The sequence below is a fragment of the Natator depressus genome, chromosome 7, assembly GCF_965152275.1.
Source record: "Natator depressus isolate rNatDep1 chromosome 7, rNatDep2.hap1, whole genome shotgun sequence".
In the NCBI taxonomy this organism is placed as follows: Eukaryota; Metazoa; Chordata; order Testudines; family Cheloniidae; genus Natator; species Natator depressus.
This window is the reverse complement of record NC_134240.1, coordinates 4334219-4350011: the sequence shown is the minus strand read 5'-3', so window position 1 is coordinate 4350011 and position 15793 is coordinate 4334219. Positions and strand designations below refer to the sequence as shown.

Below are 15793 nucleotides of genomic sequence, written 5' to 3'. Positions count from 1 at the left end.
TGAGCTGATTCACGGGAGTACATTCAGGTGTGGTTCTCTCTCTTACTGTCCATGGAAGAGGAAAGGAATGAGGTCAGCCTTTCTGAAAATCTTCCCTGTCCTGATCAAACAGGCATCTCCACAGTCAATCGGTCAGCTTCCATTTCATTCCTGCAGGCCCATCAGAACTCTGAACAGACAGCCTATCCTTCCACCACTTTCCTTCTGAGGAGGATGTCTGAACAGCCCTGGTAGTGCATCAAGGTGGGGCCAACATGAGACACTGTTTCCCGGCAGGCCAAAATTACAGAACACAGCACTGGACACATTGTCCCCGTCACGGACCCTTGCTAAACTGCAAACTTCTCTGATTTCAATTGGTCTCCCAACATTTACAGCAAGAATTAATGAGGAAGCTTCTACTGTAATCACATTTTTCTATGTATCATTTAATGTACATATACTTTTAAATTGTACTCTGCACAGACAAAAGATTGGAACTGATAATCTAATATGTCTTTTCTATCCAACTTCTGTGAGCCTAAAAAGGCAGATAGGCAGGTAGCTAGGCAGCTGGGTTTTGCAGGTCTATTGTATAGTCACATAAAACAGATTTCATCATGTGTAATTCACACAGTCAAAACTGATCTGAAGTCAGTGACATGCAGCGCTGAAAACCTGCATGGTTCATCAAGAACAATATGCAAGAGGTGCATTTTTATTCTTTGTGGAATTCAGTTGTTTCAGGACCTCTTGTTCTCACACTTCACGGACACAGCTTGGAGCAAAACTGACATAACTTCATCTTGAAATCCAAACAAGTATATTGTACAAATTCTGATTAATTAACAGCTGCAGTTTTGTAACATTTAAATTTGGGAGAATGCACCATAAAAGAAGGAAACAGCTGCAGGCTAGATGGCCTCTCCACTGTTCCTTTGCAGTTATCCCCTGCAGTCTGCATGACTAATGAGCTGAACCTCCCACTATGTCTATGGAAAAGGGACCAGTAAGGTGCTTAATAAGTGCTTTATGCCTGTGGGCTATCCCAACAATGGAATTCTCCTTTACAGAGAAAATGTCTGTCTTCCTTCCTCACTTTCTCTGTACGGCTTTATCTTCTCCGGACTTTAAACAAAAGTCCATATTAAGACTGATCCACAATTGTGTTTATCTAGCCTCCTCAGAGCTAATGAGCTACCCCACTTCTCCTGGCTGGTGGGGTTTCTCATGGTTTAATTGACTGCAAGGAGATTGATAGATCTGCTGAATATGCCCTAACTTAGAACACAGAAAGGCAGGATTGAAAAGCTGCAGAATTCCGTTTCACTAAACCACACAGGTTTCTAGCGGCCTTGATCACATCAAAGGAAGGTACAGCTGCATCCCTGAGCACCATTCCTGTAATCATGATATTTTCCTGTGCTGCTGCTACGAGTTGTAAATGTGTGATGTACTGGAGGCATTTTAGATTCTGCTACCTAGCAGCAACCGGTGTGCACGGTCTCAGACGCCTTCAGTACTCAAAAATATGAATAATTCTGTTCCTGTCAAAGCACAGATGCTAAAAGAGCGCGGTTGCCTGTTCCTTACTGAATGTTTTTTCCATATAATGGAAACAGATATGACAAAAAAAAGCAGGGCACATTTTTGGCACTTAAACCAAAGCATTATTCCATTATGGGAAAAAAAAAGTTTGTTTTTAAAAATAGAAATGGTCAAACGTACCACCGACCAAAGTTCAAAAGGGACCCTAGCATGCATTTATAATCATTGCTGTGCTTTTGTTTTTTTCCCACAGCCAAATTTATATGCACGCAACCTCAAATTCCATTTGCTCAATTTTACACATGAAAATTTGGTCAGGAAAACCTGTAGGTTCAATTTTAGGTTCTGATTTTCAAGTGCAGCCTGTACACACCTTTAAAGCAACTGAAAAGAAAGAGTTTTATAAAAGGCACACGACCGTGCGCCTCGCTAGCTCCTGCAATTGCCTGTATAAATGTGGCATTTTCACGTACAAATGGACAGTTATGACTCCAACAGGCCATTTTGGACATGCACATAGCAAAGGCATGTAAGTTAGATGTGGGGTGTACGCATTTTTAAAATTGTATGGCTTACAGTTACCTATTTTAAAATCTTCAGTTATAACTAACAATTTGAATTTTTGACTACTTTAAGCTTTTGTTAGAATGTATGAAAATTTGTAAAATGCTGGACAAATGTAAACATAAAACAACATACAAATATGGCATATTCCTTTATTAAACGACTACTGAAGATTGAAGCTCATATTCCACTTTCAAGGATTTTTGTGCCATATGCTGACAATATTATATTTTAATAATTAATTGTTCATCAAAGGAAAAGAAAAAGAACAGGGATGCTAAATTCAAAGTTATTCAAATTGCAAAAATGAATAATGTATGACTTTTATATTAAATACACACTGTATTAAGTAGTCTACATTTCATCCAAGTCTGTCTTTCATTTTTAAACATTTTGAACTACAACATGAATAATCAACCAAGGGAAGCTTATTTAGACAAAGAAATACCTTATTTGAATGCAAACTGAAAGTATCCTACTATGATTAAATTTTGGTTATCAATTAGGCCGATTTTTTTTTAAGTGTCTGGAAAGTCACAGTCAACTGTGAAAGAGAAAATTTCTTGGGGGAAAAAACGTAGCTTTGCTAACTCACAGTTAAAGTCAGGCATGATCTACACTGTCGAATATTACTATTTTTAGCTAAAGCAATGTAACTTTTATTTAATAATTCCAAAGATTAAAACAAAGACAACATATACATTGGATTAAAATAAGATAATTAAAATATTAGAAGACAGTCAGATGATTAATTGCATTTGCTGGGTTTTAATAACTTCCTGTTTCATAAAAGATTCATAATTTTGTATCCAGATGCACAGTACTGGGTTTAAGAAACATGCAATTATAAACATTTCTCAGTTTGAATGCTTTAATTATGTTACAAGAATAGTATATTTATTCGTACCTTCTAGCACAAAGATGCTTAATTTATACACTAATTATCATTGCAATATCCACATAGTGATGCAAACAGGCATTTAGAGTGGCCATTCCTGAAAACTAGTCAGTTTCACTTTGGATAAATAGATACTATTTTCAGTACTCTCTGTACTTTCCTATAATTTCGGTAGGAACACTGCTAATATTGAGTACTTGTCTAATTACTAAGAGGAGCATTTTCAAAAGCAGCTAAGTGACTCAGAAGCCTAAGTCCCATTTTCCTTTTAGTACTTAGGAGCCAAAATGTCATTGAAAGTCGGTGGGACTTAGGAGTCTAAGCCCCACTAAGAAGTCACTTTGAAATTGGAACTTAGGCTTCTAAATCAGTTAACTGCTTTTGAAAATGTTCTCCTAGCTTCACATTGCTACGTCACAAAGCGTGACTAGTGTGCAGCGTGTAGTCATTTTTTATCCAGTGTCCTTCTACCTATCACGGAAATGCAGTGCTGAACTCTGGAGGGGAAGGCAGCATCTCTGAAACAGCCTAGGCTTACACTAGACAACAGTTTAGAACAAGACTTTTTACGAGCAAAACTTGAAGGTAATTTAAGGTAGGCAGAAGCATCCATTGCAGACACTGAACAACTCAACTTGTACTTTTTTTTTTTTTTTAACGGTGATGACTGGGTTGGAAAAATTATCTAGCTTCCTCTACCGCCTTATATGGGTCACACCTAGCTTTCCATCCTCAACGGCAGGGGGTGGGGAATGAATTGAGTTGGGGTGGGTCTCTCTGCAGATGGGGGTGAAAACAATTAAACTTGGAGTGAGAAGAGGCATCTTTCTGCAGATGTCCTGAGAGGTGAGGAGCTTGTGAAGGTCCGAGACCTAGGAGGCTGGACGGAGCCAAGCGATTTATCATCTACTGCATCTGGAGATGTTTCAAGAAATATTACAAGAGATATTTTAACACTGCTGTTCTAAGGTAACCAAGCAACCTACTGATAGACAGCAGCCTTTGGCACCACTCCACACCTGCCACAAGTGAAAACACCACAACCCCCTGCTTTCTTTCCCAGTATAAAAGGGCAGTGAGTCTGAAAACGAAGAGTCACCACTTGCTGGCAGAGTGTGAAACTCTTTGGGAGTAAGTCCGGTTACTTGGCAGGAGAACTGGGGATGGGACGGGGGAGGGGGGGTTTCCAGCAGAGCACTGGCAGAATGCCATGGAGCTGACCACCCTTGCTAGATCAGATATCTCTGGGAAAGCGTACGTAGACCCACTAAAGAGGAGGACTCAAGCAGCCCGCAAATGGTGACAATGTGAACAATACCTTCACTGATTACTCATGGTGGCACAGGCATATTAGTGACAGTGAAGGCTCCTCCCTGTCCCCTGGAAGATGAGTCCGAAGTCATCCTTAAGCCTAACAGATCCCATGGAGGATCACATCCAAGCCTCTACAATGAGCATCATCTCCCTGTAGAAGTCTCCTGATGACAATGGTGTTCCACAGCAGGTGAGATCCCAACCTCTGGCCCCACTGGGTTTTGCTCACTGCTGCTGCCCGTTCTGGGGTGCGCTGAGGAGATTGCGCAGACGTGCCAAGAAGTAAGAGAAATGCACACAACCTGTCCGGTAGGAGGGACAGCACTCCCCTGGACAAATCCTGGCTGTGACACAGAACTAGTGACCTCCTCAGGAGTCCGTCTATCCTAAGGACCCAGGGATTCACCACAACCACATACCCGCTGTTCCAGCAGCACATCCAAGACTCCCCAAACTCAGCTTTGCATCTTATGAAACACACCCACATATATCCCCAAAACAGCCTCCTTGCGACGATGAAAGAACAGGAAAAGGATTCATGAAGTCTACGAGGGACCATGGTGTACACACCTATTTTATGTGGGAAGCTCTTAGATACTATGGTGATGGGCACTATAATAAAAGACAGACAGGTAGATGCCGCCACATGCACTAGTGAAGACTTCTGTGTACCCCCCACAATGCTTCCTGGATTGCCTCATTCAATACTACATAGACCTATGTGTTAGCCCACCAAACTGCAGTTCCAGGCATCCTTAAAGTCTTCTCTACTCCTTTGCGCCAGACTCCTCTATTGACCCCAACACATAAATATGTATGTGAATAGAAAATTTTGTATTCAGAAAAGGAACCTGAAACACACCAATTATGGCTCAAATGCTAGAGTCCTGCACTTGACCTAAAGGAAAATTTCTTTTGAGGAAGATGGGCTAAACCTGTTTTTGTAGCTATTATTTCCACATAAACATGGCAAAGCACTGAAAAGTGGCAACCTGATAGCAGCCCAATGAAATGCCACCATAAACTTAATGCAATCAGTTTTATTAACAATATACAAATAGGTTTCAGAGTGTCTCTTTGCATAAAGCACTGAAGTGTGTGTTAAAAAAAAGTGTCCACTCTAATATTTCCAAAGGAAAAATGAGTATCACAGATTCATCATCAACAATTTAAAAAATGGAAGTGACATAAAAATTACTGAGACTGCTACAGCATAAAAGGACAATATGCTATTTTAACTCTCTTCTATTCACAGGCAAGCGGACTAACATGGCCTGCTGGACATACACTTGACCTCCTGATGCAGTGGTATTAAAAAAGAAAGCAGCATTAATGTCCACCTCTTGGTCTTTTTTTCAGGACAACACTGAAATAGTTTTATTAATGGGGAAGCTGAAATGAGTGCAGATAAGCAGATTGCATCTCCTAATTCCAGGTCTATGCATGAACGCTTCTAAAAGCTTCTTGTAACACTCTACTAACCCAGAAGGCAAGGAAAATATCATTTGATTTTTATTATCATTCATTATATTACTGTAGGTAGGTGAGCAGATTCTTTGCTTGGGCGGTTAAATTTTCCTGACCATTTTGCAAGGTTGCATTAGGCCACCCTGTTAAATCCATGCAAACTGAAGACAAAAAGAGTTGCAAGGGATGCTACAGACTTATTCACATTATCTATCTGTCTAGGCATCACTGGGGTATCAGAACTGGTACTAGCAAATTCATTCATTTTCAAGTGCAGGATAGTTTCCCCAGTAGACGACAAATCAGATATTAAATGGATACTAACACCTGATCTTTACCAAAGTGTGAGCAGCAGCCAAAGATTGTTTTCACCTACTGTCATTGGAATGTATTGCTCCCAAAAGACTGGCTTGCTAAAAATAAATATTGGAAAAAAGCTCAGTGAGGATAACATTGAATTTAAAGCCAATCACTGAAAAATAAATGGACTCCTGAGACACACAGGTAAACACCCCCCAGACTATCTGCAATCTAAACCCTTTTCAAATCTACCAGAAACTTGGATCAGAGATCACAGGACAACCACTGTATGCCAAATATGTTTGTCTCTCCCATACAGCGTTCTGGGAGTCATCAGAGTTTTCCTGCAGGACAACAGGAACTCAGCTGGATTGAGAACAATATCCAAAAATGAATTTATTTCCAGAATTAACGTACATGGAATACTTGATAGACAGAAACACTACCCAGACCATGGACTTAAAATACTTTGAATACAGCTGTGAAATTCGCAATTCCAAAAGCTTTAAAATCCTCCCAAACCTGTAAAGTGGTGTTACTGCCAATTTCATTCTCACAATAAGCCAATTCATTCTAATGCTTCTGGACCCTAACCATTTAAAACCAACAAACAAAAACAAACAGGACAGTACGATGCACACCCACAGTGTCAGAACTTCTCAGACAAAGCAGGTTGTCCATTATAGAAAAAGGGACCCAGTATACTATAGTGATTTAAAGATTTGTTACAAATAGTACACACTGCTTTATCTGGACGGGTGTTCAAATGAGCACAAAGAGTACTTGATGTGTGAATGAAGAATGAAGAAGAATTTCAGACATTACAGTGTATTTAGGATAATTCAGGCAACTTTCTATGGACTATTTATGGTCCTGACTTACCGATATAAAGAAATCAAGGCAGCCTAGGAGGCACAGCAAGGTGAGGGGAGAGGCAGATGATGACACCACCACATTACCTGCCCCAAAGAGCTTGCAAGACAAGAGGCAACCAGTGAGTGCAACAAAGCATAGGGAGGAAGGCAACAGGGAAGATGAGTGTGTTTACAGGAGCCATGTGATTCCAAATCATTTTAAAGTTTTATTACAGGTGGGGCTGATAGCTCTGCTAATTAAGCTTGCCTGCTGCTTCCCACCCCGTTTTCAGTTGCTTATCGTTTTGCCAAACTTTAACCACTCAGGCTGAAATTTTCTACGCTAGGTATCTGCCTGAGGCTGAATTTTTGGAAAGCTTCAGCCAAAATGGTTCAGTTGTTTCTGAGAATGAGGCTAGAGAAAAATACATTGCAAAACAATGTTGAAAATTCTGGCAGCCTTTTCTTTGGGAAGCTTTGGAGTAGAGCCTTGAAATTTGGCAGAGGGTGGCCTTTGCAGCAGGTGTGTGCCTTTTGCTGCTCTTGTGAAAATATGCCCAAATTTGGCCAAGTTTTAACATTCCACACAAAGATGGACTACAAGCTGTCAGGAACAGTATCCCCGATAATGTCACAGCAAACCTGGTGGCTGAACTTTGTGCCTTTGTCCTGATCCATAACTATTTCACATTTGGGGACAAAGTATACCTTCAAATCAGCAGCACTGCTATGGGTACCCGCATGGCCCCACAGTATGCCAACATTTCTATGGCTGACTTAGAACAACGCTTCCTCAGCTCTTGTCCCCTAATGCCCCTACTCTACTTGTGCTACACTGATGACATCTTCATCATCTGGACCCATGGAAAAGAAGCCCTGGAGGAATTCCACCATGATTTCAACAATTTCCATCCCTCCATCAACCTCAGCCTGGACCAGTCCACACAAGAGATCAACTTCCTGGACACTACAGTGCTAATAAGCGATGGTCACATAAACACCACCTATACCGGAAACCTACTGAACGCTATGCCTACCTACATGCCTCCAGCTTTCATTTAGACCACATCACACGATCCATTGTCTACAGCCAAGCTCTACGATACAACTGCATTTGCTCCAACCCCTCAGACAGAAGCAAACACCTACAAAATCTCTATCAAGTATTCTTACAACTACAATACTCACCTGCTGAAGTGAAGAAACAGACTGACAGAGCCAGAAGAGTACCCAGAAGTCACCTACTACAGGACAGGCCTAACAAAGAAAATAACAGAACGCCACTAGCCATCACCTTCAGCCCCCAACTAAAACCTCTCCAATGCATCATCAAGGATCTACAACCTATCCTGAAGGACGACCCATCACTCTCACAAATCTTGGGAGACAGGCCAGTCCTCGCTTAGAGACAGCCCCCCAACCTGAAGCAAATACTCACCAGCAACCACACACCACACAACAGAACCACTAACCCAGGAATCCATCCTTGCAACAAAGCCCGTTGCCAGCTGTGTCCACATATCTATTCAGGGGACACCATCATAGGGCCTAATCATAACAGCCACACTATCAGAGGCTCGTTCACCTGCACATCCACCAATGTGATATATGCCACCATGCACCAGCAATGCTTCTCTGCCATGTACATTGGCCAAACTGGACAGTCTCTACGTAAAAGAAGAAATGGACACAAATCAGACGTCAAGAATTATAACATTCAAAAACCCGTTGGAGAACACTTCAATCTCTTTGGTCACTCGATTACAGACCTAAAAGTGGCAATTCTTCAACAAAAATACTTCAAAAACAGACTCCAATGAGAGACTGTTGAATTGGAATTAATTTGCAAACTGGATACAATTAACTTAGGCTTGAATAAAGACTGGGAGTGGATGGGTCATTACACAAAGTAAAACTATTTCCCCATGTTTATTCCCCCACCCCCACCATTCCTCATACGTTCTTGTCAACTGCTAGAAATGGCCCACCTTGATTATCACTACAAAAGGTTTTTTTCCCCCTGCTCTCCTGCTGGTAATAGCTCACCTTAAGTGACCACTCTCCTTACAGTGTGTATGATAATACCCATTGTTTCATGTTCTCTATGTATATAAATCTCCCCACTGTATTTTCCACTGAATGCATCTGATGAAGTGAGCTGTAGCTCACGAAAGCTTGTGCTCAAATAAATTTGTTAGTCTCTAAGGTGCCACAAGTCCTCCTTTTCTTTTTGCGAATACAGACTAACATGGCTGCTACTCTGAAACCTGAAAAATCTCGGTTTTTACATGCTCGGTACAGACTTCTCAGAGTTTCGCAGCTAAAATCTCTGAAGATTCCATCCTCTCTGACCAATCTTGACCTACATGTGACGTGCATGTGTGACCCCCACAAAGCAAATCAGCATGCTCCAGCCCAGGGCTAGAAGAGAAAAAACAGATTTTCCCTGTAATTATTGTTCCCAGCTGCTGTGGGCTAGGGTGAGGCTGGGCACCTCAAATAAGCCTGGAGGAGAAAGGTGCTTGATTTGAATGCAGTGGGGACAAAAGCTGGAGCAGGGGAGAGGGAAAGATTGGGAAAAGGACCCTGGTGAGACTGGGACTGGAGGTGGGGGGATGAAACCTGTGATTGAGCTTGAGGGAGGATGGAGACTGGGATCTGGTGAGGAAAATGGGGGAGGAAGGAGAAGACACTGAGATCAGGCTAGGAACTGGGGTGTCGCGGGGGAGATTGGGACTGCTGGACAAGGCAGGAAGCCAATATGGGAGGGAGGGGGCGCCGGGGAAATAGATCAGATGAGGAGCCACCATGTGTGGGGGGAGAGCTGCGATGGTTGGGCAAAGAGACTGGGACAAGGAACCATGAAGGGGATGAGGATGGAGTTGGGAGACTGAGGTTGGATATGAAGTCTGTGAGGGAAACTGGGATTGTGAGCGAGGGGAAGAAACAGGGCTGGAGGGAAACGAGTGGGGCTGGGGCAGGAGAGAGAACAGACAATGAATTGGGAAGGGGGAAATGGAACTGGCTGGGCAAGGGGACTGGGAGGGGGATGAGAAGCCTGAGGAGGGGACTGGCTAGGTGAGGAGAATGGGACGGGGACAAGGAGCCAAGGTTGGGGAAGAGACAGGATTTGCATGAGGACAGTTTGGAGGGGATGGAGCAAAAGAGGTTGAGCCTGGGGGAAATGGGGAGAAGTGGGAGATGTACAGTGAATGAGGCAGGGGGTTGCAGGAAGGAAAAGGATGGTCTCGTGGTTAACGCACCTGAACTCTGCCTTGGAGAATTGTTTTCTATCCCTGCCTCTGCCAGAGTTCCTGTGTGATGCTACTCAAGTCACTTCAGCCAAACTTTTCACTAAATGCTTGCTCCTCATTTTATGAGTCCTCCACTGATTTGCAGAAGTGCTGAGCACTCACAGCTACATCTGAAATCAAGGGGAGCTGTGCTCTGAATGTATAAAGTGCTATATACTGCCAAGTCCTCTGAAAAAACAGGGCCCAGGCACCTCAAATTGGGCACCCTAAATTAGTGGACAATTTTGATCCCTCTTTCCCTCAGCCTCAGCTCCCTAACTTTAAAATGCGGTGTTATGAATATAAATTAGTTAATGTTTGCCAAGCACTCAGACGGTACAGAGATGAGCACCATGGAAAAGCTTATGAGGAAATTAAGAATTCTGTCTTCAGCGTAAGGTTTCGATAGTGCGCTTTAAATAAGGCCTAGAGTCACACATGGAACAATGAGGATAAAACAAAATACTGAAATAGCTGCTCATTAAGTGAGCACCATCCACCCTGTGCACTGAATGAGACAGGGGCTCTGGGGGGAAAAAAGGGATGCGCTCATGTGATTAAAGACTAAATCAAAATGCACACGCACACGGGGCCCCAATAAAGGTTGCACAGGCAACCTTAATTCTGGTTCTTCCTAACTTTTAAATGCTTGACTCTGCAACTTTAATAATGTTCTCTTAATGTCATTTTGTGTGTAATTATAATCAGCCTAGTGGCCCTGTATCTAGCCATTATCAGTGATTCTTTCTTGAGACTAGACCAGTGGGAATTTCTAACACTTATTTTACATATTCTTGTACAGTAACTCCTCACTTAACATTGTAGTTATGTTCCTGAAAAATATGACTTTAAGCGAAATGATGCTAAGCGAATCCAATTTCCCATAAGAATTAATGTAAATGTGGGGGTTAGGTTCCAGGGAAATTTTTTTCACCAGACAAAAAACTTTATTTTATATTATATATATACACATACATACACACACATACACAGAGTATAAGTTTTAAACAAACAGTTTAATACTGGTACACAGCAATGATGATTGTGAAGCTTGGCTGAGGTGGTGAAGTCAGAGGGTGGAATATTTCCCAGGGAATGCCTTACTGCTCAATGATGAACTAGCACTCGGCTGAGGCCTCAAGGGTTAACACACTGTTGTTAATGTGGCCTCACACTCTACAAGGCAGCACGAATGGAGGGAGGGAGACAGCATGGCAGACAGAGACACACACCCTGTGTGTGGGGAAGAGAGAGAGATGTGCATTGCCCCTTTAAGTATGCTGACCCCATTCTAAGTACATTGCCTTTAAAAAGATCAGGAAGTGGAGACAGCAGCCGCGGCCAGCTCTCTCTGTCCTGAGCCCTATTGCGTCTCCGCCCTGCTCGAAATGGAAAAGGGGTAAGCGGGGGGCAGGAGCAGGGGAGAAGGGGAACACCCTGACATTAGTCCCCCTCTTCCCTCCTTCCCTGCACAGCAAGCAGGAGGCTCTGGAGAGCAGTTCCCCGGCACAGGGCAGGAGCAGCACATGGCCGTGGTGGGAGGGACAGCTGAACTGCCGGCACTTGGTAGCCTGCTCCGCGGCTGCTGCACAGGGAACTTAGGGGAGCTGATGGGGGGCTGCCGGCCCACCCTGGTGCCAAGCCCCCACCAGCTCGCTCCAAGGGGGCTGCTCTTCCTGCAAGCAGTGGACAAAGCAGGCGGCTGCCAAACAATGTTATAAGGGAGTATTGCACAACTTTAAACGAGCATGGTCTCTAATTGATCAGCAACCTAACAACGAAAAAAAAAACGGGACGACTTTAAGTGAGGCGTTACTGTAAATGATTCAGACCCCTGCAGTTATGCATGTAGGCGCTGGCCAGCGTAAAAGGTGTGAACTGATTCTCTCTACTCTCACCTTCCTTTCCCTGCCTCCTTCCTCCTCCTGTTTGTTACACAATGATCATGTCCTGGTCTCTCTTGCAATGAGAGCACAAGCACAGCCCAGAAAACAAAGGATGGTGCCAACGCATCCTTACAACCTGTTCTTCTTCGTTTTCATTTTCAGTTAACATATCCCACCCTTATGACCGTCTCCTCTCCAAAGTCCACTGGGTGTTTGCCTTCTTCAAAGTTGCACTTTAAAGACCAGTCCCAAGTTAACCCTCCTTTTCCTTTCTACAACCCGCAGTTCTTTAATGCAGAGAACAAACAGCTTGTCAGGTGGTGTTATGGCTCAGGTTAAAACAAAAGAAAAAAACCTGTCACGCTGCTAATGGTGTTTTCTTGTTATTATGCCTGGTGGCACGATAGATCCACAGGATAACTAACACTGTCTGGATTGCTTCCTTTTTAGTGCTGATTTATTTTTAACAGGTTATTCAACGCCTTTTTGCCTTTGACAACTTTAGTGATGTGCAGCTTATTCATTCCCTATGCCTTTTTGAAGCAATCCAGTTCCTCCTTCTACTTCAGCACTGTCTTCTCTCCCCTCAGATGCCTCTAAATCTTGATGACCATCACCTACCTCACTTCTCTCCTCTTCCCCTTGCTGGAGGGGACATAAAAAGCAGTCTCTACTCCATGTCTACTCTGGCTTACATTATGATACTTATTAATATGAAGTCAGAGGGGAAAAAAGCCAGAAATTTCCCAACTACCTGATTAAATAAGCAGAGGTACAAACAAACAAACAAACAAACAACTCCTACCAACCTCCAGATGAGCAAACAAGCAACACATGCAAGTGATTCACTTTGTCTGTTCACAAGCCTTTGATCTTGCTGTACACTTTGATTTTCAGTACTTGGTTTGACAAGGAAGGGAACAAGATCCCCTTTTTTGTGACATTCATAGAAGGGTTTGCCAAACCAGTAAATTATCTGTACTTCTAACTTATAACTTTCTGCTGATCTGTGGAAATCTTTGGCAATCAGAACAGGGCACAGGAAAGAGCAGCAGAATGTGGCCTACCGTCACTGGCACAAGATTTGGTGGGGTCTGGAGTGGCGCTGTCTGCTCTTCATTTTTTGAGAGTGGTAAGGGGGATGAGGCAATCTCTTTTATTGGACCAGATTCTGTTGGTGAAAGATACAAGCTTTCCAGCTACACAGAGCTTTCCAACAGAAGTTGGTCCAAGACAAGATATTACCTCACCCACCTTGTCTCTCTAACATCCTGGGACCAACACGGCAACAACAACACTGCAAACGTAATATTTCTGTCTGTTTACTTTGGTGGTATATATAGTAAGACTGAAGGAAGAAGACACACATGGTGTGCGTGTGTGTGCGAGTAGGGTGACCAGATAACAAGGGTGAAAAATTGGGATGGGGGTGGGAGGTAATAGGCACTTATATAAGACAAAGGCTGAAATATCGGGACTAACCCTATAAAATCGTGATATCTGTTCACCCGATGTGCGAGGGACAATGCTGAACAACAAGGAAGTCACTGTCACCAGCTATTCCTTTCAAGAGATATAATATCTTGAGAGGACTGACACCAGGGGAGGAGGAAGAGCTCTGTGTAACTTGAAAGGTTGTCTCTTTCACCAATGGAAGTTGGTCCAGTAAAAGATGTTACCTCACCACCTTGTCTCACGAAATGAGAAAATCAGAAACACATGAGGTGGAAAATCAATACTTCTGTGGAATAGCTCCATGTTATGTTAGGTGTCCCTCAGGTCTCTAGCTGGAGTATCAGGGAGGCAGGAGAAAGCTTGGTCATTGATTGTAATGGTAATCTTCTGCAAAATACAGGCCTTAGTATCAGTGCCCCTTGGACTTCCAAGAGTGGGCACGCACTTTCTGTCTGAGAACAGAGGGCCTCAGTACTCTTGCTGGAGGGAGCAGCTACTGTCTAGCCTCTGCGCTTCTGCATCATGTACAACAGTATCAGGAGTCGGGGCAAAGAGAGACGCTTATTGGGAACAATAAAATAGAGGTGGAAGAGTGGATGGTTCTGTAGACTGGGAATGATATTTCGGCAGGGTCACTGATCATTCACACGCTGCCCAGGTCACAGCGATGACCGCCATGTCTTGATGTATGATTTAACTTCAACCAATTCCTCGTGGAGATCACAAAAACGACCGGCACAACTGGCACTGACCTTGGCTGTCCGTCTCTGCAGAGACGCTAAGCACTGAATGGATACAGAAAAAGGAGGCCCAGAGCCAAGCCTGAAAACGAGTTGGCAGGTCAGCATCAGGACGCTTGCACTGCTGCCGCCTCCCGCTACGTCCCATCTGTGGAGAGAGGGCTCCACTCTCGAAGCCTGTTGGTCTAGCAGGAGCACCACCAAACACAGGCCCATGCACATAGTATATTTGGTACCAGATGAGAAAAAAAAAAAAGGGTGGGCAAGAACAACATGTGCCTCTCTGGAGGGCAAGAGCGGCAACCCTTGGCAAGGCAGAAAGCTGGAAGCAGAGCCAACGTCAGCAACAGGCATCTGACAGCTCTGAGAAAAGCGGCCTCTTCGTTCTCGTGCCTATGCACTGCTTTGCAAGGGGGCACCCTGGAATTTGGACTCCTCCACAGCCTGTGACGTGCATGTGCCATGAGGCAGGAAGACATGAAGCAAATCTGAAAGCACTGGCGTTTGTCTACCACACTGTTAGGGTGTTTGGCACATCACTAGTTTTCCTTCCAGCTTAGGGACTTCATATGGTTCTTCTTGTAAAATTAAGCTTATTATGACATTAAGATTCTAGGAAATTATGCCTGGAGAAATTATGCCTGAAGGAAATAAAGCAAATTCTGAGCACTGACTAAGCCTGTATTGATTTTTATGTGTATGTATCTCTATCATCATGACTAAGCCAGTGACACTGTGAAGGGCACAATTATTTATGTTCCATCAATTTGGTGAGTAATTCAAATCCCTGACAAAATCTCAAGCTCAAATTGCTTCCACAGGAAGTATTTCTGACATTTTAAATGTTCACTCACCCCTGGAGGGGCACTTAAAACTAAAAACTTTCCAGGAAAGAATGGAAAAACCATATGTATTGGTTTTGTATAACACGTATTGGCACGTAGAACAGCACAATTATTTCGTATGAAATGGTTTTTCTGTACTGCCCCTTGCACACTGGGGTCCTCACCCAGGATTGGAGCTCCTGACCTAGGTGCTACTATAATGCAAACAAATACATAAAAAGCATCATTATTATTAGGTGAGTTTTTCTATCAAAACAGCATGATAATTTGCTAGTTTACATCACTATTTGCCAAATATTCTTGTTTTAAAGGAGGGGAAGGTGGAAGAAAACAAACAGCCAAAGATGCAGTAGAGGCTCAGACCCTCCACAAAGTCCCCCACTGATACCTCAGGATCCCTAGAATTTGGGGGTGGATCCCATGGGGGTGGAAGAATCTCCACTGGGGGATCCTGGTGGAGTTCTCCTCCTCCTTAGTCTCCTTCTGAGAGTTTTACTGCAGAATGAGCCAGCCCAGAGTATGTGGGGGACAGGCAGAGGAATATGGAAGATACCACCACCACCACCACCACCACCTTCAATAACTTTTGGAAACATTTCTAAAACAGACTTTTTATTTATTGATTTATTTATAATACATGGCACACGTAG

The 15793-nt window shown here is 43.3% G+C and overlaps 1 protein-coding gene across 4 annotated transcripts in view; it reads right to left on the bottom strand.

Moving 5' to 3' along the window:
* The window catches only part of PTPRG (protein tyrosine phosphatase receptor type G), a 619877-nt gene that overhangs the window by 149235 nt on the left and 454849 nt on the right, over window positions 1-15793 (bottom strand). The gene's annotated exons all lie outside the window — the stretch shown is intronic.